The sequence below is a fragment of the Pseudonaja textilis genome, chromosome 2 (assembly GCF_049901715.1).
Source record: "Pseudonaja textilis isolate UNSWEBS1 chromosome 2, rPseTex1.2, whole genome shotgun sequence".
Lineage (NCBI taxonomy): Eukaryota > Metazoa > Chordata > Lepidosauria > Squamata > Elapidae > Pseudonaja > Pseudonaja textilis.
Window position 1 is genome coordinate 106,538,378 of NC_141991.1, and position 23,169 is coordinate 106,561,546.

Consider the following 23,169-nt stretch of genomic DNA (forward strand, 5'->3'; position numbering starts at 1 on the left):
ATCATAATGGCTGGTGAAAACCGACTCTGAATGTTCCCATAGTTTTCACCTGATTAAAAGTAAAAGTTTTCCCCCTTCCTTAAACAGTCACATGGTCCAATCAAGGTGCCACCTGGTTGCCTGGAACCTTCACTCCTCTTTTCGACCATCTGTGGAAATGGCCTTGGTTCCCAGGAGAAAGTATTTTGTTTTGGCTACGCAACTGCAGTTATCTCTATTTCACCCACCCTATCCCTCAGCTCCAGTGTGGTAACACTGAAGCTTCAAAATGGCCGATCAGCTTCAGGGTTGACACACAGACCTCAATTTTCCTCTCTGATAGTTTTGACAAATAAACCAGTTTTGAAGGGGTAGTCTACATGAGCCTTCCCCACTCTGTATTGAACAGCTCCCATCAGATGTGGACAAGACTGATACAGCCCACCCCTTAAATTCTAACACATTGGCACAGAAGTACTGTATTCTTTACTATGTCACACTTTTCACTATATGGCTGGAAATGATGGGTTGCTCAATTACAGCTGGTGAGGGGCTTCAGCAATTCAAACAATATGTGACAGGGACAGCAGCAATATAGCCAAAATGGGGCCATTTTGCTTTGCCAGCTGGACTATTTCTAGTTGAATCCAACTATTTTAGCATTCCAAACTCTTTTATCTCAGTAGTGCACAAATCATCTTTGTGTCCAAGATTAGGAAAGACAAAAGAAAGCAAACAAATCAATAGGATTCAGAATGTATCCAATTAAATAATTTGTTTAACTTCTGGGAACAGTACAACACTATGGGATTCTGTCCAGAAGCAATCTAAAATGAACCATTTATGTGAAGGCAGCAATCAAGGCATTGTATATGCCGCCATTACTATAGACCACAAGAGGTCCCAAGGTGTGCATTTCATTATGCAGTACAGTTGTTTCATTTGCAGAAAATTCTGGAATCTTTGTAATATTCTCTTTTGGTGTGGTATGAAGCCTAATTGTAATTTCCCAAATAAGGCTCCCAGGATTGATTGGAACTCAAGCCATGTGGATGACTCCCAGTAAGCATTTGCCAGAGATCCTGCTGCATCCAATAAATGAATGAATGAGTGAGTGAGTGAATTAGTATGTCATAACGTCACTAAAGAATCAACTTCATGAAAATAATTATTTGGAATGAATGCCTCTCTTGCCATCCAAGATTCTGTTCGTCGTTGACCAAACATCTGTACAAAATATGATATGGATCCTTCAGGGTCACTGTTTAACTTTGTTTTCTAAGATTCTGGTTGCATTGCCTGGACATTATTTTTTAAAGACAGAAGAAAAACATTTTAATATATTAAGGCAAAACTATTAAGTGTTTGGAGATAGAAAGATATTGAATGCAGTCCATCCAATTGTCTTTTATAGTGATTAGATATATAGGGCATCTGAAGTATCCCCAAGAAGTAAATTTAAAAGTTCCTGGAGTCCAGTAGGAAAGAAGACTTAAGTAGCTGAAAATCTATCTGGTAGATGTTACTGGTAGCCCATCACTTACATCCACAATTGAACCCAGAATTTATGTTGCTAAGTGAGAAATTTGTTAAGTGAGTTTTGCCCACTTTTCAGCTTTTCTTGCCACATTTGTTAAGTAAATCACTGCAGTTGTTAAATTAGTAACATGGTTGTTAAGTGAATCTAGCTTCCTCATTGACTTTGCTTGTTGGAAGGTGACAAAAAATGATCACTTGGCCCCAGAACACTGCAACCGTCATAAATATGAAACAGTTGCCAAGCATCCAAATGTACATCACATGACTATGGGGATGCTACAACATTCATAAGTCTGAAAAATGGTCATAAGTCTCCTTTTACAGTGCCATTATAATTTCAAATGGTCACTAAAGGAGTTGCTGTAAGTCGAGGACTACCTGTATAGATTTATTATGATAAGTGACTGATCCACATGACCATGTTGCCCCAGTGAAAGCGTGGATCATTTTTTCAATTGTAGCAACACACAATTTCACCCTCTATTTACCTTCAATCCACAGGGAAGGTAGGATCCACCCCTATTTTTCTGCGACACTATGCTTTTTGACATCCAATTCAGAAGCCTTTTTTAGTTTATCTGTTGTGTTCCACAGCATTGTAAGCAAATCACTCCCCTCTAATTGGCTATTGGGCACATGGCAGGAATGCCTCCCCGCCACCCATCACTGAGAGCTGCTCTCTGTTGTAATTTCCTCCAGGGCTACTCTGCTCATGAAATAAGGAACCTTTGAAAAAAAAGTTTACTGATTAAAAGTGAAAGATTGGGCAGGTTCAGTGAAGGAAGAATGGAACCAGTGGATCATTTTTTTTATTTCCCAGATGAAATCAACAAGAATACTGACATCTCCCCCTAAAGTGCAAGTGAGAGAAATAAATAAAGGTACAACTGTGTTTTAGAAAGAATCACTCTTCCTTCCTTTCTTGTTCAGATTCACCCATAGAACAATAAAATGTGGACTATGCCTGTATCCCAGAAATATAGGTTGGGAGGGGGTGAGAATAGTAAGAACATAAAAGTGGGAATTGGCATCGTCTTTTTTTCTTTCTTTCACCATCTTACATTTGACAAAAGAAAATGGATCCACTGATTATATTTTATGAGGGTATTGATTAAAGGGGTAGCAACAGGCGAGGCATGAATGAACTGGTTTGGCAAAGTTTGTTATGAAAGAGCAATACAAACCTTATTCTTATTGGGCATGTTGAACTGGAGGAGGACCTTTCCAAACCAATTAAACCTTCGCTTCCATAATTCCTTGTCAGCATGGCCATTATTGAAAATTCCAAGAGTTTGACGCAATGCATTGGAAAAGCAACACATTGGGAGAAACTGCTATGTTTTGTGCATCGATAAAAAGTGAAGGATTAAATTGGAGAAGACTAAAAGACAATGTTTTTTTTTTAAATTCCAGTCTGGCTATCGACTATTGAAGTATTTTCTTATCCTATAATATATAAAAAGGAACAAACAGTTAGATATGTTGAAATATTGAATGAAAAGGGTGAACTTAAATCTATACAAAAATTAGAGGAACAAGGTATAAAGATGAATTGGTTTTCATATGCGCAAATACATTCAAGGTATGACGAAGACTCTAAAACAGAAGGTTTCTATGATAAACTGACTGATTTAGATAAGATTTTGACAGGTACTGATGAAAAGGTGATTAAAAAATTGTATGGATATTTATTAGAAATTAAACTAGAAGAAGAACAAGTTAAAGAAACAATGATTGCTTGGGGGAAGAATTTTGGATATGGGATTGATCTAGAGAAATGGCAAAAATGGTGGTCTCAAAATTATAAAATGACAATGTCAACAGCATATAAAGAAAATTTGTATAAGATGTTTTACAGGGGGCATTCCCCTGACAAGAATAGTAAGAATGTTCAAGAACAAATCTGAAAAATGTTGGAAATGTCATCAGATACCTGGCTCATATTACCATATGTGGTAGACTTGTGCAGATGCTAAAAAATATTGGACTAAAATCCATACATGGTTGGAAAAAATGACAAAAAAGCATATAGATCTGAAACCAGAGATATTTTTATTGGGAATTTTACCTGAAATATATAGTAAAGAATTGAAATACCTGATTGTAAATGTATTAACAGCGGCTAGGATTGTATTTGCTAAAAATTGGAAAAATGAGAAAATACCATCACAGGAGGAAATCATTAAGAAAATATTGGAATGTGCTGAAATGAGTAGATTGACATTTGAAATCAGAGAACAAGATGATAAACAGTTTTATAAAATTTGGGATCTATTCTATCAATGGTTAGACAATAAAACATAGTAATGAAATATGTAGTTTCTTAGAAAATAATAAATATATAAAGAAGTATTCTTTTTTTATTATTACAAAATGATTGTAGGATAGATTTGAAATGATAATATGAACTGTCATGAAACAATTTAAGTTAAATATGATTATTTCATAAAACATGAATGAATAAAAGTATAGTCAAATGATTAACAATGATCTTAATGTATTTAATACTTGATTGAAAATATGAGAATATATACAATGTAATTGTAATTGAAGACTATGAAATGGAAACACAAAACAATTCATAAACCAACTGGCACACAGTGTGTATAGATGGCTTGATGTTTTTATGTTTTGTTTGTCTATGTTTGTTTTAAAAACCAATAAAAATTAAAAAAAGTGAAGGATTAAATCAGGGATTTTCAAATATTGTTATATCACAATTTATCCCACCCAATAACCTTTATGGTCTCCATGAATAAAATAAATATTTTCACTGGAAATATTTAGGTTTGGACAAGTAAGAAAATATATCACTTTTATTAAATATACAGTATTTTGGAAAAAATATAAATTAAAAACTAATTTAAACCTAAATGTCAAATAAGATCATGCTAGTGCAGCAACTGTTTAGCATCTGTTGAAATAGCAAAAATATTTTCCATCATTAACATGTCTACATATATTCCAAAGATTGTGGGTAGATTGCTATATGCCACAGAGATTTAAGCTGTTTAAAAGAAACAAGGCCTAATAAAAGAGGAGGTAGAGTTGCGCTATATATATAAGAAACAACTGCATCTTTATAAAAATAACAGCAGAACAATGATGAAAACCATCTTGACTGCATTTGTATCAATATAAAAGAAAAAAAGGATGACATTGCCATAGGTATATACTATGGGCCACCCAACTGAACAGAGGAAATGGATGAACTTTTTGCTAGGGTATGTAGGAAGCACACCACAATAGTCATGGGAGAGTTTAATTAGCCTGACATCAACTGGGAGACAAGCTCTGCACCTAGTAGAACAGGGGTGTCAAACTCACTTGTCATGATAGTGTTATGTGACATATTGGAACTTCCCCCCCCCCCCCGCTTCGCTAAACTGGGCATGGGCAGGGCCAGTGCGTGACACATCCAGCCAGCAGGCCGGGAGTTTGACCGCCTTGTAGTAGAAGACCAAGCACTGGGGAAGATGCCAAATAAATACCTGCATGCTTGAGAAGCTCTTTGTGCTGCTTTGCTCTTTCCCCCTCCCAGTTTTTTCTTTTGCAATTGTTTTCTTTTTCTTTTCCTTATTCTTTTTAATTTAAGCCACCCTTTCAAAATAAGTAACAATGTAAGAGCCACTATTTGATCTTGTTGGTTGTTCACAGAAACTCCCCCCTCCACACACACACATACTTCTACTAAGAAAAAAGGTGGAAAAGTAATTCACAAGCTTAGCAACATTTTAAAAATCCGAGTTTAACTTATCATAACAAACATTTGAAAATATAGTACAATCCTCCTGAATGCTGCTTATGAACCCTCTCACCCTCTGGGCTAAACAGAATTCCCAAATAAAAGACCCTACCTGGGCAGTGCATTAGGACTCATAGAACCACCGACTAAGGAAAGACACCTAGTTTGCTTTGCTTTTATGGCAGTCAGTTGTATAATTTCAAGCATTTCTGCCAACAGATGTCTGCCTTACTATACCATCCTCTCGTATTTTACACCAAATCAGACCCAGCCACAGAAAGTACACTGTAGCTTAACAATCTGCGGTGCTTTCAGCTTGCTTCTGCCCTTCCACATTTGAAAGCATTTTCCTTTTTTCCCACAGCTGTCATCTCAATGAGACTCCCTTGCCAAAGACAGAGTGGGAGGGAGGGGAAGACATGCTTTGTGCAAGATGGCTGATCTTTTCTGGCATATACGTTTGTGTAGGAGAGAGAGGAATAACTCTCCTCTCCCTCCCCACCTCCGATACTTATCCAGGATGTTAAGTTTGAGCAATGAGAGGCTGAACCAGAGCATGAGTGCAACAGTACTTTATTTTACAATAAAGGGCTGACCGTGCTTGCCACGCCTGGAACTGGCTCGCAGCAATCAGCAACCGGTTGGACCCCGCAGCCTGCTTTTATAGCTGGCTGCTGGGGAGAACCAACCAATGGGAATGGGGGAATAACGCCCACATAAAGTGAGTGGACCTGAGTGAGAACTCCTTGAGTCCTCAGGACATAACACCCCTTCCCCCAGATGCGAACATGCATAGTCCTTGAGGTAGACGGGGTTGTGTTGGCGCCCGGAACGGCGCAACCGGGACGTTGTCTGTCTGTTCGGTATCAGTCTGTGACGGTTGAGCCGGCATAGTGTCGCCAACACTCTCTCTGGACTGGGCATCCTCGGAAACCACCGGGTTGGTTGCTGGGGTCGAGCTCGTGGGTTGGATCAGGCTGGTCAACTCTCTGGCCGCTGTTGTCCGAGTTTGGGCTGACCGGAACGACCGCTGGTGCAGACTGGTCGCTGGGTGCGATGTGGCTGGGCGGCGGATGAGGCGGTACCCCTTCGACTGGAGACTCTGGATTCTTGTTGGCAAGGGTGCTGAGGCGCCTTCTAAGCTGGTCTATGTGTCTCCTCCAGACGCGACCATCCTCCAGCCTGACTCTATACGATCTCGGCCCGGTGACGGCGATGACCTCGCCTGAATCCAAAGTGGGTCCCCAGCGAAATTCCTTGCGAATATCGGCTCCTGTAACATAAAATGTCTAACCCCGAAGTAGAAGCGAGGGGGAGTCAGGGCAGTATTGTGGGTGCAGTCTGTCCAATACAGTCCTCAGGCGCCGGCCCATCAGAAGTTCCGCTGGGGACTTATTGGTGACTGCACAGGGGTTGAATCTGGCTCATCAGGAACCGTGAGAGTTTGTGGTGCCAGTCATCTCTGCCAAACCTAGCGAGGGCCTCTTTGGTGGTCCTGACGGCCCTTTCAGCCAACCCATTACTGGCAGGGTGAAAAGGGGCTGTGAAAATGTGGCGAATGCCCAGGTTGGCTGCAAACGGCTGAATTCTACTGATGCGAACTGTGGGCCATTATCGGAGACCATGGAGTCGGGTAGTCCATGTGTAACGAACAGGCGCGTTAACACGTTGGTGATTGCTAGTGTGGTGGTCGTGGATAGCTGTGCCACGTCTATCCATTTGGAATAAGCGTCCACGACCACTAGGAACATCTTTCCATGCACAGGGCCGGCCAGATCGATATGGATTCTAGACCAGGGCGCTGGCGCTCTCCCATCTGGTAGGGGTGGCGATGGGGAGCAGGACGGGATTCCTGGCAAATGCTGCAGGAACTTACCCAATTGACAATGTCCTCGTCTAGACCCGGCCACCATACGTAGCTGCGTGCTAATGCCTTCATTCTCACGATGCCGGGTGTCCCTTGTGCAACGCTCCAGGACTCAGGTACGCAGCGAGGTCGGAATGACCACTCGAGTGCCCCATAGCAGACAACCCTGCAAACTGGACAGCTCCTGCATGCGAGTCTTAAAGGGTGTGAATTTGTTATCAACGTTGCCTCCCGGCCACCCCCTCCTCACCCAGTCGAGCACCTGGGCGAGCGTTTGATCTGCTTTGGTTTTAGCGGCGATGTCAAGGGCGGTGATGGGCAGGTCCAACTGGGTGATCTCGAAAATGGCGTTGACAGGAGCTGGGTCTTCAGCCGGAGCGGATAAGGGCAGCGACTGAGAGCGTCCGGCGTGGGATAGAGTTTTGCCCGGCGGTGAATAAGTTTGTATGAGTAGGCCGCTAGGAAAAGTGTCCACCGTGTCATCCTAGGGAAAGGACTTGAGGGGTCTGTTTGTCGCCGCCAGTAGGCCCAGGAGGGGCTTATGGTCGGTGACCAGTTCAAGAAATGGCCAAAAAGGAATTCGTGAAACTTTTTCACGGCTGCAACAGCTGCTAGGGCTTCCTTGTCTATCTGGCTGTAATTTCGCCCCGTGGCCGAGAGTGTCCTGGAGAAAAAGGCGATGGGGGCTTTCGGGCGCCATTGGGGAGTCTGTGACTAAGGACCGCCCCAATTCCAAAAGGGGATGCGTCCGCTGCCAGTACTAAAGGAAGGTTGGGGTCGAATTGGATGAGCACTGCCTCTGACGTAAGTAGTGATTTGACGGCGTTAAACGCCTGGTCTTCTTTGTGCCCCCAGTGCCACGGTGACTTTTTGTCTAGTAATCTGTGTAGGGGTTCGGCTACTGAGGCTTTATGGGGCAAGAAGGATGCATAAAAGTTCAGCAGCCCCAAAAAAGCTTGTAGCTCCGTTTTGGAGGTTGGTGTGGGAGCTTCGGATTGCCCTAACCTTGACTCCAGGGGGTGAATGCCAGAGGCGTCAATTTTATAACCCAGAAAGTCCACCTGTCTAGTGGCAATGGCGCATTTTTCTTTTTTTTAACTTGAGGCCATGCTGTCTGAACCTCTCTAACACTGCTCGCACTCTCTGGAAGAGTTGGGGGCCTGTCCCTGGCCGAGACCAAGATGTCGTTGAAGTATGGTACTACGCCAGGAGGCCCTGTAAAATCCGGCTCCATGAGGGATTGAAAAATACCCGGGCAACACTTACTCCAAATTGGAGACGCTTGCATCAGAAGGCACCCCTGTGAGTGACGATGGTCTGAAGTTCCGCTGTTTGGTTATCAACAGGGAACTGCTGATATGCTTGAGACATGTCCAATTTAGCAAAAATACTGCCCGGTTCGAATGTGTGTAATAAGTGCTGAATGACGGGCACAGGGTAGGCGCTAACTTGTAAATATTTATTGATTGTTGTCTTGTAGTCCGAGCAAATTCTCAGGCTACCATCTTTTTAAGGGTGTGACAATGGGCGTCTCCCACTTGGCGAAATCTGTTGGCTCAATGACCCCTTGTTTTAGTAGTTTATCCAATTCAGCGTCTAGTTTTGGTCGAATAGCAAATGGAACTCACGTGGTTTTAATCTGATTGGGACGGCCTGGGGGTCAACAGAATCGAGATGGGGGTTCCATTATAACACCCCAGCTCCTCGCTGAACACATCTGCGTAGTCAGCGAATAAGGAGTCAGTGTCTGAGGTTGAGACAGCATGGACTCCTGTTAGCCCTAGGCCGAGGTAGGGAAACCAATCGAGCCCCAATAAGGTGGGTAGATTGCCGTTAACTACCACTAGAGGTAGGTGGCCTTTAAAAGCTCTAAAACTGACAAAGAACTTGCCTCTGCCGATCACAGGAATGGCCTTCCCCTGGTAGTCCTTCAGACCGAACTGGCATCTCTGAAGCCGGGTAGTAGATAGGCTGGGGTGGAGTCTCTTGAGGGTGTTCCACGAGATTATTGAGAGCGCTGACCCTGTGTCAACCTCCATGTGGCACGGTTACCTTCTAGGGAAACGGAGAGAGAAATTTTACTTACAGTATGGCAAGTACGTCTGGCGAGGCGGTGTGTGCGACAGTTTAATACTTGCCTCTGTGGTCCCGAGTGCGAGGACGGGGGTCTGTGTGCAGCGCTTTGGGGGCTTGGCAGACTCGTGATGTGCCCCTTTATGGCAGTTGTTGCAGGTGGCTCCTTTAAATTTGCAGGTGGCCCTTTGATGCGATCCCCACAGGCTAGGCACAGTGTGATGTGCTTGGGTGGACCGGTGTTCTCTTGTTTGGCCCCTACCTGCGACCGCTTGTCGTTGGCGAGGCGGTGGACGTCGTTTTCATCGTTGTGGTTTCCTCCGCTTCCACCTCTTCGGAGTGGACTGGGAACGATGCCAGCTTGGCACTTGGGCCCTGAATTTCGGTGGCTGAGTTCGTTGCTAGCTCGGCTGTTAGGGCCTCCTCAACCGCTTGTGCGAGGTTGAGGTCTTTTTTGCTAGCAGGCGCTCTGTAGGTTGAGATCTTTGACCCCACAAACTAATTGATCGAGGAGCATGTCCTCCAGGTATGTTCCAAACCCGCAGTGCAGGGCTGCTGTTCTGAGGGCGGCCATATATTGATTGATGGTCTCCTTACTCGATTGCTTCCTCATACGGAACGTGAACCTCCTGGCGATTTGTGAAGGTCTGGGAGCGTAGTGGTTAGTGAGGATCTCAAGCAACTCGGACCACGGAACGTTTTTCAACTCTCTCGGCGCCACGAGTGCTGCGGCGGTATCGTAAACGGTGGTTCCGCAGTAGATTAGGAAATAGGATTTTTTCCGATGCTCTCCCGCATCCGCCAGGCCGACCGCATCGATGTAATGATTGAAGCGGTTCTTATACGACTCCCACTTCTCTTCGTCTGGTTTGAACGCCGGGAATACTGGGTTGGAACTCATGGTGCTGGAACGGCTGGGCTACCTGCGGAAAAATCTCTCTGGGACAACGGGCGCTCGTGAGTTATTAGTGATATCAGCTCTAGAGAGGTTTTTTGCTACCCTCTCTTTTCTCTCTGGGTTACCACGTGGCTGCTGGCCGTTGGAGGTGTCTTGATTCTCGCCAAAAAGTGGGCGTTAGTGACTTCCCACAGCGCTGTGCTGTGTTTCCTACTGGCTCGAAATTCAAATGACACCCGTTTGAATTTCGCGCCAAATACAGAGCGGCTGCGGCTCGCAGCGCTTCACTTTCCCCAGAAGGGCTAACAAGCTGCTACAGACGCTTCTAACTATTTGAATCAGACCGCTTTCTCTGGCTGCGGATCAGCGTTTGCTCTTTTTGATCGCTCGTTTTGTTGGCTGACCGCTCTCTCTGGCTGCAGATCAGCGTTTCCCTTATCGCCAGCCGATCGCTCTCTCTGGGCTGCGGATCGGTGGCTAGTGACTCAGCGGTTGCATGGTGCTTCTGGTAGCCATCCCACCCTCGTCGCCAGTGTTAAGTTTGAGCAATGAGAGGCTGAACCAGAGCATGAGTGCAACAGTACTTTATTTTACAATAAAGGGCTGACCGTGCTTGCCACGCCTGGAACTGGCTCGCAGCAATCAGCAACCGGTTGGACCCCGCAGCCTGCTTTTATAGCTGGCTGCTGGGGAGAACCAACCAATGGGAATGGGGGAATAACACCCACATAAAGTGAGTGGACCTGAGTGAGAACTCCTTGAGTCCTCAGGACATAACACAGGAGATGATACTCTGAAATCAACATGCAGTATAGCCATTTGGGGATAACAGCTCTGCTCATCTGTGCTGTTTGTATCAAGGGACACTCTTGAGGGCTGCTTTTGACCGGGTGCTTAAGTTTAGAAAGCCCACTGTTTCCTCCTCTGTTGTCTGTCGTCCTCTGTTTCCCTGTTATTAAACTTCTTCATAAATAGTGACCTTTGAGCCATGAAGATGTCTGCAAATAGAGAAATGTTCTTCCCAAAATGGAGATTGGGTTCATTTGCAGCAATAAGATTTAGGGAAGTGCTGTTAACTATTTGAACAGGTGGTATGAGCCACAGGTAGATTTTGAACACACACACACATATTTTTATTTTCACACTTGTTACAGAACCATCTAGTATGAATGATTTGCAGACAGAACCATAATACTATACCCCAGTGACAGACGGTTACAAACTACCTTCTTTCAAAGGATCACAGCATCATCAACATCCCAGAATAACAAGAGTTGGAAGGGACCTTGGAGGTCTTCTAGTCCAACCTGTTCAAGCAGGAAACCTTATTAACATTTCAGACAAACCACTGTCCAATCTCTTCTTAAAAACTCCAGTGTTGGTGCACCCACAACTTCTGGAGGCAAGTTGTTCCACTGATTAATTGTTTTGTCAGGAAATTTCTCCTTAGTTCTAGGTTGGTTCTCTCCTTGATTAGTTTCCTTCCATTGTTTCTTGTCCTGCCCTCAGGTGCTTTGGAGAATAGGTTGACTCCCTCTTCTTTGTGGCAGACCCCGAGATATTGGAACACTGCTATCATGTCACCTCCTAGTCCTTCTTTCATTAAACTAGACATATCCAATTCCTGCAACCATTCTTCATATGTTTTAGCTTCCAGTCCCCTAATTATTTTTGTTGTTCTCTGCACTCTTTCTAGAGTCTCAGCATCTTTTTTATATGGTGGCAACCCAATCCAGATGCAATATTCCAAGTGTGGTCTCATCAGGACATTATAAAATCATACTAACACTTTGTGTGATTTTGATTCTATCCCTCTGTCAATGCAATTGAAGATCACATTGGCTCTTTTGGCAGCTGCAGTACACTGCTGGCTCACATTTCAGTGACTGTCCACTAGGACTCCAAGATCCCTTTCACGCTTACTGCTATTGAGCCAAGTATCATGTGTTCTATACCTGTACATTTGTTTTTTCTCGCCTAAATGTAAAACCTTACATTTCTCAGCAGTGAATTTCATTCCATTAGAGTGTTCAATTCTGTTGAAATCCTTCAATACCTTGAGCCTATCTTCTGGAGTGTTGGCTATTCCTGCCAGCTTGGTGTTATCTGCAAATTTGATCAGTTCCCTTTCTATCCCCTCATCTAAATCATTGGTGAAGATATTGAAGAGTACTGGGCCTCAGACAGAGTCTTGGTGTACCAGACTGCATACTTCCCTCCATGTAGATGCAGTTCATTAAGGACTACATATTGAGTGTGGTTGGTCAGCTGGTTACAAATTCATCTGGTGGTGATGCTGTCTATCCCGCAGACAGCACTGCAATAGTCTGCCCTTGAATTCACAAAGCACCAGTCATCTTGCTTGGTGCTCAGGTATCTGCAGAAGCCCCTGCTTCAAATAAAACTTATCTGTGAGGTTCATGCACCCTGATGAGGATGATGGTATTTTCTTCATGGGGAGATCCAGGGGGAGAGGCGAGAAGTCAATCTTTTCTGGGGTGGTCCTTCTGGAAGACCCACTTTCAAAATTCCACATGATACCATCCCTTCCAATCTTTAAGAAAGTAATGAAAATTGAGCTTTTCACAATGCTAATGGTAAAACTTTATATTAGTAACTTTATATCAGATGATGATGTATAATTTTCATAATTGGTTTTATTCTGTATGAGTGGTTTTCAAACCTGGCGACTTTTAGATTTCTTGGAGAATTCTGGGAGTTAAAGTTTCATACATTGTCAGGAAACCATTGGGTGTTTGTTGGTATAAGAAAGTAGATGAACTATGTTTTTCCGAGAAAGAAAAGCTGTTTGAAAATATTTATGGTCATTGGATAACTTGTCTTTGTTATTAAAACAAAGGATGTGTGCCAAGAAGCAACAAGAACATATCAATGGTACGATTTCCAATGGCTAAACCCACCCCACAGATTCCCCTTTCCAAGAAAATGCCATAGATGCCCCCACAAAATGCTGAAAAAATGCTGAGATTATAGATGAAAGTACTGTTCCATATGAAGGAAAATAATTGCTAGATGGTGCCTACAGCATTGCCTTATAATCATTCCAAGGAGCTCCTTATGCATTTGGAACAGGACCAGAACCATAGTAAAAAAAAAAACATGTGTTTTGTGAGCAAGGAATGAGCAAATAATACTTTTAAAGTAATACCTGCAAGAACCAGACATGCTACTAATGATTTATGCTCCAAGTATAAAAGGCCCTCTCTCATATTATTCAGAGGAACTATCAGAGATTATTCTGATTGGAATGTAGAATGTGGATTCTACCAAACGAAAAATTGTAGAGGAAACATGTACATTCCACCTGCCTATCACATGTCTTACTTTTTAAAAACAAAGCTGTGGATAGCAACCCAAATTTAGTATTTATTGGTTTTGTCTAGTATTTGTTGTCTATACAAGCCATAAATGTTATTATTAAGTTTATACTCTACTATCCTGTTTATATAAGCACTCAAATGACTTCAAAAGAAATGACTCACAAACCACATGTAATTGTGGCCCAATGATTTTACACACACACACACACACACACACACACACACACACACACACACACATATACACAACTATCACTTTGGGAGAATATCAGATGAGAAGCGGGTGGGTGTATTTATGTGTTTGATTTATGATTTCCTATCTTGCTACAACTCTGGGCAGCTGCTGGTAAAATGAAAACGAAAAACAGCAGCAACCCAAAACAATTAAAAAGGAAATTATAACAATAATCAATAGGCCATGTGCCAGAATGGCAAATACTGCAGATCTCTCCATCTTGCAAATTGATAATAAACAAACTTGGTTTGGGATATATGCAAAGGCCCTACTAGCCATGACTGCCATCAGCTTCTTGAGCAGGAGCCATAATTTCAAGAGAACTGTCACATTGTGTACTAACTCTGCCTGGAGGAGTGTAAATCCCTTTTAAAGTTAAAAATGGAATGTATCCATAGCTGGGGTGCCACAACTCCTCTCTTCCACACACACCCCATCCCCCAGCCTTTTATCTTGCCAGGGTTGATTTGAAGCCTGTTCTTCCCCTTCCAATGTCAAACTAAGAAAGAACCTTGACAACATTACTTGCTCTATCTAGGGCAGAGATGTACAGTTGAGTATCAACAGCAGAATCATTAAACTTCATCTCAAGTCAAAGATATTACCCAATGGCTTCATATAGATACTAATTAGAGACTTGAAACAACCAAGAGAATGGGAGACTAGATCTAAATTCTCCCCAATATCAATTTGAACTATCCCTGGAGAAAGGAGGGAACCATTTTAATGACATGCATTCCATTCTTAATCTTCTGATGGAGGAATGCTATGATGGCGCCACCATGAAATGAAGGAGAGTCAGATGGATGCCCCACCACCATCCTACTCTTGCCAAAGGTTATCAACAAGCACTGATCAATATAATCTCAGTGTTAAAGCCAGATATTAAACCCAACTAAAAAGTGTTCAGCCAATTAATCCCTTCAGGCTCTTTGGAGTTGCACACCAACCTCAACAACCTTCTGTAAAAAGGGAAGATTGGAGACTAAATGAAAATCAGTTCTGTTATTTTGTGGCTTTTTGAGAAGAAGGAAGAGCACTACCTATTTCAAGGCAGGCAGAACCAAATCCTCCCTCAAAGAAGTATTATCCACCACAATGATCCAATTACAAGTCACCTCCTGGAAGACCTTGACCCACCAGGATTTAAAACACAGATGGGCAAACTCAGAGCTCTATGTATCTTGTTTACTTTATCAAACATAGCAAATTCAACCTCCTTCCAGACAAAATTGAGCCTCAAGCAACTACTTTGGATCTATACATTTAGGCTTCAGCTCCCTCAGGCTTCAACAACTCTGGGTGATTTTATCCAACAGCTGCTTAAACTAGTTCTCAAAGTGGCCCTGTAAATATTGATGTCTGTTTTAAGGGACCAGGTTACTGGGGTTTATGACAATTTGCCACAGCCAATTTGCCACGGCCAACTTGCAATGGGACAACTCACCACAGCCAAGTTGTTGCAGGACAACTTGCTGCAGGATAAGAGACTAATATCAAAGAAATTGTGGAATAGAATCATTAAAGAAAGGATGCAAAAAGAGGAAAAGAATGAAATATGAATGACAAAAATTAAAATATTTTTTATTCATTTAAATAATTGGATTATAAAATTGTTTTGCGTTGAGTTGTCCCACGGCAACTCAACCATAGTGAGTTGGATGTGATGAGTTTGCCACAGCAAGTTGACCGCATTGAATTGACTGAAACACAGTCACTCCCCAGCATTCTAAAAAAAATAATTGTTTTGTCATCCCTATTACAGCAGTGTAATCCTTAGGAAAAGCTCTAACTTTTGCTTGGTCAAAATCCTTTTTATTTTCCTCAATGTTGTGTTAGGCATCTCTTATGCTGTTTCATCAGCCGATGTTCTTCTGAAAACCAGGTGGCCTTCCACAATCAAGAGACATAAAGAGTTCATGCAGGTACAATCCAATCTATGGCTGTCAACCAGAGGTGGTATTCAGCAGGTTCTGACCAGTTCTGGAGAACCGGTAGCGGAAATTTTGAATAGTTCAGAGAACTGGCAAATACCACCTCTGACTGGAGATTTTACAGTATCCTTCCCCTGCCGTGCCCACCAAGCCACGGCCACAGAACCAGTAGTAAAAAAATTTGAATCCCACAACTGCTGTCAACCATTTCATTCCAAGGGTCCTGTAAGGCTAGGTTGAACTGTGCAACAGAATCCCAGAGACAGCAACACACTCCTTCTAAAGTTTGAAGAGTCCACCAGGTGCCTGGGCTGACCAAATGAATAATCCTATCTCCATGCAGCAGCATGCAATGGCAAACAATTCCAAGACTGAATGGAAATGATCTGCCCATGATAGAAGACAAATCATCAGATCTCCAATTCCAGATCACATAATCTCTTCTCGAAGATAAAAAACAAAACAGATTTAATATGTGAGCCCCATAGTGGGTCAGGGGCATGGTTGCCATTAACTCCTGAGCAGCCTCCATATGTCCACCCAAGGAAGGAAAATGGAAGTATGACACACACACCCCCGCCACCCCAAGTATCATAAGGTTGGGCAACTCCATTGCCAAAACAATTTTTTGCTGGTTCACATTATTTCTGAGATTTCATACTCAGCTCAGATAGAAATGTTGGTAGATCATCAAAATCCCCTCTGATCTGTATAGCTCAACTTCACAGAGTCTCCCAACTAGCTATCTCCAGAACCCTTAGGATTTCTCAGATAACCATAGTGATAGCCACAGCCCTGCTCCTCCCTGGAGGTACAACTGATGCCACAGAGAGAACTCAGCTGGATGTATTTTCAAGAAAAGAAGTCTTCCCACTGCACCAAGTCAGGTTTTACCAAGGCATACAAGGTTGGCTCTCTCATCCATGACTAAGTTGTAGAGTTTTATTACAGGCTAACCACAGATGAAAACCAGGGCATCAGGAGAGAGAGCACAAGGGACTGGAAGATGGTGCTAAATATTGTAACCCGCAACTCTCACTAAGGCAGAAGCGAACAGTTAACATAAACTCACAATTTCCTCTTACTAAAAGCCTTCCAACCCATAAATCTAAAATCCATCAGAGATATTCTATTACTCTACTGGTAACAGAAGCAAAAAATCTAGAGCCAAAACAAAAGTTATAGGCTACAGTCCATTTAAGCGTATGATGAGTGCAATTGACAAAATGGCCATTGATCCAAATAGCTGATCTGACAGCAATCAGAGGACATGGGCTGATTCTCTCGAGAGCCTGCTCCCATTGACACTGACACTGGCCTTGTCTGTCCACCTGTACTGTCACTCTGCAAACAAAAAACAGTCTAGAGTGTAACCAATTTTTTGCTGGCTCACATTATTTCTGAGATTTCATATTGCCTTTCTGTCAAAGCCTTTTTTTGTGGTCCACAATTTTATATTAGAGCAAATAGTCAAGTTACAAAAGACAAGAACAGTTCCTTTAAGAGCTGGTAGTTCTGCTGCTTTCTCTCAAGACATGGGGGACTTAAGGAGCCACAGGGAAAGGGCAGAAAGGGCCCCTATTTGAAAATCTGTTTGGAGGGAAGGGAATTTATAGAGGACAAGAGGCAGGCAAGAAAAAAGTTGGGCATCCCATTCTGTGTTCTTTCTGATAATTTCAATTGTCTTCCCTGGAAGTAGCTTCTGCTTGCCTAATGTGTATATTGCTTGGTCTACTTGTGATATGAACATGAACAAGGAAAGTAGAATCAGTCCAGTGCTTCCAATTAAAAACAAAAACCAATGGGGCTGCTGGTTGTCAAAAACAAAAACAAAAAACCACACGGAAAAACAAAAAAGGCTCACTTGAATATTACACAAGAAAAATGAAGCGATGGAAAGGAAAGGCTAGTACACAGCATGTGCACATAAAATTAGTCTTAGCCAGAACACAAGGGTCAACAGAGACACTACATAGGGCCAAACAAACAGAAGTGAAGTGCTCCCATCAGTCCACACAAGAAGATTTATTTACTATTCATTAAGCTCTGTTTATTGGCTATTTACAGCATGAGTGGAATGCCCTGGAAAAAGTCAATTTTGCCCCTTGTCACTTGGATACTGGCCTTGTCTCATCCCATCCGTGATTTACACAGCTTTAATCCACTGCTTTTTATCCTGCAAAACATCATCCAGCTGCAGAACACACAGAGCAGTGTGGAGGGCATGAGAACAAGGCATTATTTTAGCCATAGAGCATGAGCTAGATTTCACTAAGATTCACTGGTAAGGGAAGGTCCTTTTTCTAGGTTGGTGCCTAGTCTTTCAAATGTTACTGAGTGTTTGAAGAACTATAGTAATTGCTGCTGAATAGGGTTCAGAGACTTGTAAAAAATCCTAATAATTTGTTCCAGAAGTCCCAGGCTACATTCTTGAGCATTTTTTTAAATTTTTTATTGATGTTTAAAAACAAACATAAACAAACAAAACATAAAACATAGAAACATAAAACATCTTTTTTGAAAGCAGCTTGATCCCTGGTTACATCTCTTTGTACAGACACAAATTCAAGTTCATGCTTATTTTTATATTCCATTCCGTATCTTATTACCATTCTACATTTTCTATATAACTTCTCCCCTCTTTTAACTTTCTTAATTTTATTTTATTTATTTCATTTCAATTCAAATCATTATACTTATATTCTTTGTCTGTCTTGTTTCAACTGTCTATTATCTTCTCTCATTAAACAAAATTTCTCCTGTAACCACTGATTGGAGTGTGACGCCTTTATATTTTTCCCCTAAAATTATAACACTTAATATAATACATAACTTCCGTTCGGATTATGCTTGGTACATTCTAAAACTACGCACTATATTTTAAAAAAAGAAAAAGATATAACTATATAATATAGTTAAAACAACAATCCATACCAATTCAATTCTATCATTAATATTAATATTCATTTAAATCTTAGACATTTTACACATTACTTTTCAAATGAGTATCATACTTCTATGGAACACTTATAAACTTTCCATAATTACTTCCCCCCCACTTCACTTATATTTTATGAAACATTGAATAGTTAAAATGTTCCCATTCCTTCCTAATTCAATTCTCTCATTTATTTCATTTCACTTATTTTGTTCACAAAAATTTCACTGAACTACACTGACTATTTTATCCCACTTTTTAATCATATGTTGTTTCCAATTTTCTAACATTATTTCTATTACAAATATAACAATACAATCTTATGTACCTTTACAGAATCCCTTTTTCAGTTAAATTTTTCACCCATTATCTCTGAATAAGTCCTGTTTCTTTACATCTTGCTCCAAATCTTTGTAACTTCTCTTCCCTTCCTTCTTCCCTTCCTTCTTCTCTCTCCCCTTTTTAACCCCCTGTCTCTCCACCTCCATTTCCCTCTTCTGTATTCCCCTTTTCTGTTGCTTTCTAACTTTATATCCATTTTTCACATTGTTTTTCCCTTTTTTGGTTGTTTTTTTAAGTCTTGAATTCTCCATTCTCTTTCCCCCCTTTCCCCTTTCTTCAACCCCCAGATGGAGTTACTTGTTCATTAAAGATGGCTTCTTCTTTGTCCCAGTCTTCTTGTTGTGCAGCCTGTTCTTGTTGTTTCTTGTAGACACAGATCGCCATTTCTAAGAATTGAAAAACGGAGCCAAAGGAGCCCTTCCCTTCTTGTGCCTCTTCTTTATATTTTTTAAATTCCATTTTCAGTTCACCCAGAGGTGATGCCATTGTAGAATTTTTTTAAACAACCACCAAGTTGTTTTTAGTCATTCAAATATAATTTCCAAAAATCCCAAAGTCACCAAGCAATCCAAATACACACAAGCTATTTCTTTTAACACTTTCTTCTTTTTTCACTTTCTCTTTCCTGGGGTTACTATTTAGTTGCAAAGTTCCAGTTAAAATGTATCTTTTAGAAGTCTTATTAAGATTTAACTTTAGATTCTTTTGAATTCCAGGCAGACTCCTCTTTCCAAATCCTGCCCTTATTCTTTTCTTCTCCCTTCCCACTTATAGCAAAAAAAAAAGGATTTTTTAGTGTTCAGAAATCTTTATTGTCCCTTTGGCATTTAATTATATTTCCAGTTTAATTACCTATTGGTGCCAAAGCGGATTTTTCTGATTTCTTATTCAGCTCTCTTCGTTGTCAACGTGAGGAAGGAGAGTGAAGAAAAAAAACTTTCCCTTTTAACTTTCATTCGCTACTTCCGACTCTTCTTTGGGAGCAATGTTATCTTTTATAAAATTTAAATTCCAGGGTACCTTAGTTGTTGCTTTTTATCCCGGTCAGCCAAAACTTTCACTTCTTAGCTTCCTCCTGCACTTTCTTTTCCGGCTGAGTGCTTCTTTGTGGCAGCTATTTCTGACCGCCGCTCTTACTGCCTTCGGGAAAGGGAATTTGGCCAGCTGAGGAGAAGAGATGCGGCTCCCCTCGACCCTGCTGGCGACTCCCCCATCTTCACCACCTCTACAGGGTGGCTTAGCCCCAAAGCTAGCTGGCTCGGAGCGCTCCAATGGCAAGCCCAGGCAGAAACCGTGCACGATCACGGATTCCTGTCTGCCGCCGAAGCCCTGCAAACCAGAAGTTTCATTCTTGAGCATTGACATAGATACTTAAGTTTACAGTACAGACCCAGGAACAATTCATTTTAAATGTATTTCACAGGATTGTTGTGAAAATGAAATATTTCTCTTTAGCAGGATGCATGTAATGAAATGCAGAAACTATTATACATTTGTTGAGTGATGTATCCCTTCTAAGGAGACCTTGTTAGTCTTGGTCTACAGAGGTAGCAATTGCACTTCCTTTAAGTGACTGTTTTCATGACAGTCATAAAGCAAGTTATCATGGATATTAAAATGAACCACATGGTTGTTAAGCTATTGCAGCATATCCAATGGGTGGTTTTTGCCATTTTCTGCTGGAAAACCAGCAAAAAAATTGTCACAAATCATAGGCATGTGACCATGTTTATGCAACCACATAAATGGGAGCTGGTTATCAAGAGCCTGCAATGCAATCATGTGACTACGGGGATGCGTGAGGCAGTTGTAACTTCAGGGACAAGTTCTAAGCAGCTATTTCGATGTTTGCTGTAACTGAAAATAGTTAAGCGGCCAGTAATAAGTTGAGGACAAACTGTACTTTACAATTTCTACATTTGCTGTCTTTTCTAAATGATGAAAACAGCCTATCACAACTATCAAATATGAAACAATAGTCAAATTCCCTTTTGTTGTATTTGTGGCAACATAAGGATGCACTTTAGACACATCACTACAAAAGTTTCTAATATATAGGAAAAATATAAAATACACAAAACCATACCAAACAAAGGAATACCAATTCCATGCCATTAAACTCCCTTTACAATCCTATAATCCCTTAATTCAGGGTAGAGTTAGGGTGACTAGAGGAACTGAGCATTTACTGGCCGGATGCCCTTCTGGATGCCACATGGAGTCCACAGCAGTTTTTTCTTTTCTTTGCGCCTTAGGACAGAAATATCTGCTGCTACCTAGGATCAAACTCTCAACCTTCTGAGTGGGAGGAGAGCATCTTCATCACTAGGCTGTTACCAACACCATACCATAGTATCTTACAAATAGGCTCAATGACCCATAAGGAGTATAGTTATAGAAGCAGTACTCCCATCTTTCTTAGTGGGTCAGAGTGTAGGCAGAGAGCTGGAGAGTTCACTGAAAGCCAACATTGGACTCTCTAAAGATGCAGAGAATCTGGTGAATCTGCATTCTTTTCATTCCATTCAGCATCCAGAAACCAGGGTGGAAAGCAAAAACAGACTCTGGAGACTCAGCAAACCAGGTGAAGAAGTTGGAGAAACTTTCAAGATCTAATGTTGAACCCAGGAGGTATTTGCCAGGGGCAACCTGAGACTCTCTCTCCTGGTCTCTCAGCAATAGTTTCAATAGGTTCTCAGCAGATGGATAACCAGCACCCTCCTTGGATGGGCCAAGGCTCTCTTTTGACCTTCCTGATTGTGTGGCTTGAGAAACCAGCTCTCTTCCCTGGGAAGGCAGTGACTTTTGCCAAGAACTGGCAGCATAGAAGGAGAGGGAAGTTTGTGCCAATGTGGAGAAGATAATCTAGCAGCTCTCTTGTCTCTTTTGGCCAAACACAGGCATCTCCCATCTCCTTCTACATCTTCTCCTTCAACAGCATGGTCTTCATGCTCTGTAAGGACTCAATCTGCAAATATTCCTCTTCTGCTGAGTTGGTTTACTCTCTGCACTCAGCAGTGGGTTGAGTTTAAACAGTGCACGAAGTGTGCATGATTTAGAGTCTGGGGCCTAAATTAAACTACAGTCATATTACACGGTCCTGTATAAAGCAAAATAGCAAGGCAAATTGAAGGCAGACTGTTTTGGAGGTAACCCTTAAGCTAAATTGTAGTCAGACTCAGTACTTTCTGTTGCAACAGCAATTGAGCAGAATTTTGTCACATTCCTGGAGGGAATGGTGGAAAATCTGCAAGCAGGAAGTGGATGTCTATGGAGATTCTCAATCATCCAGGTCATGGTTGTCTAGAATGTGCCTTTTCAAAAGGTAACTGGACCTTCTTTGCTTTTGCATGAAAATGTTTTGCTTCTCATCAAAGAAGCTCCTTCAGCTCTGAAGAAATTCACTTCTGAACTGAAGAAGCTTCTTGGATGAGAAACGAAACGTCTTCAAGGAAAAACAAAGTCCAACTGCCCTTTGAAAAAGCACCTTGGAGACAGGAAGCAAATGATTTCTGACCATCCCGGGTGATCTGAAGCCCTTTGTTTTCAGGATTCTGAATTCAGTTTTTGTCTGATGTCTGAGAGTTTTCCTCCCTCTTTGGCAGTAAGAATACAATAACAATAACTGAAGAGATGGGATGACAACTAACAAAAGAATGAGGCAGCATAGTCTTCCTTCAGGTTCAGAAAGGTTTTTAGATCAAGGGTGGGAGCAGGAGAATGTGACAAGCAGTGACAGTTTTGGAAAACAAAAGTGAAGGGAACATGTTGATGGTGTCAGGAAACACGAAAGACAGCATTGTGGTGGCAGGTGCTTCTTGGCTTTCAGCTCTTTGTATTTAAATGCTTCTGGGAGAATATTAAAGGAAACTTTCTCAACTTTTGGCTTTGCTGATTGGAGTATTGTGGAAGCTGTCATTCCAAACATCTGAAGGGCTGAAGGTTGAAGGAATGTTGGATTAAAGGAAAGAATTAATTGGTAAAATGGATAACTTGTAAGATTACAGAGATGTGGGAGGGAATCCCAGTTCTAGCTTCATGAGGAGTCCTATCCATTCCCCTCAAAAAGCCTTCATCTATAATGCAGATATTGCTATAGATTAGAAGACTATATCTTCCAGAAACCACATAGCATGCATGTTATCAGGAAAGATACCAGGAATTGGTCATGTTTACTTTAATGAAAAGAAAGACTAAGGGTGACATGTTAGCAATATTCTAATATCTAAGGGGCTGCCACAAAGAAGAAAGGATCAACCTATTCTCCAAAGCACCTGA

General features: G+C 41.8%; 1 long non-coding RNA gene across 1 annotated transcript in view; it reads right to left on the reverse strand.

The window, feature by feature from the left end:
- Nucleotides 1-735: 735 nt before the first annotated feature.
- LOC148126996 (uncharacterized) overlaps nucleotides 736-23,169 on the reverse strand; it is a 42,594-nt gene continuing 20,160 nt past the window's right edge. The window contains exon 2 of the long non-coding RNA XR_015741445.1: nucleotides 736-1,278. This is a non-coding gene — a long non-coding RNA (uncharacterized LOC148126996). The remainder of the gene's footprint in view (nucleotides 1,279-23,169) is intronic.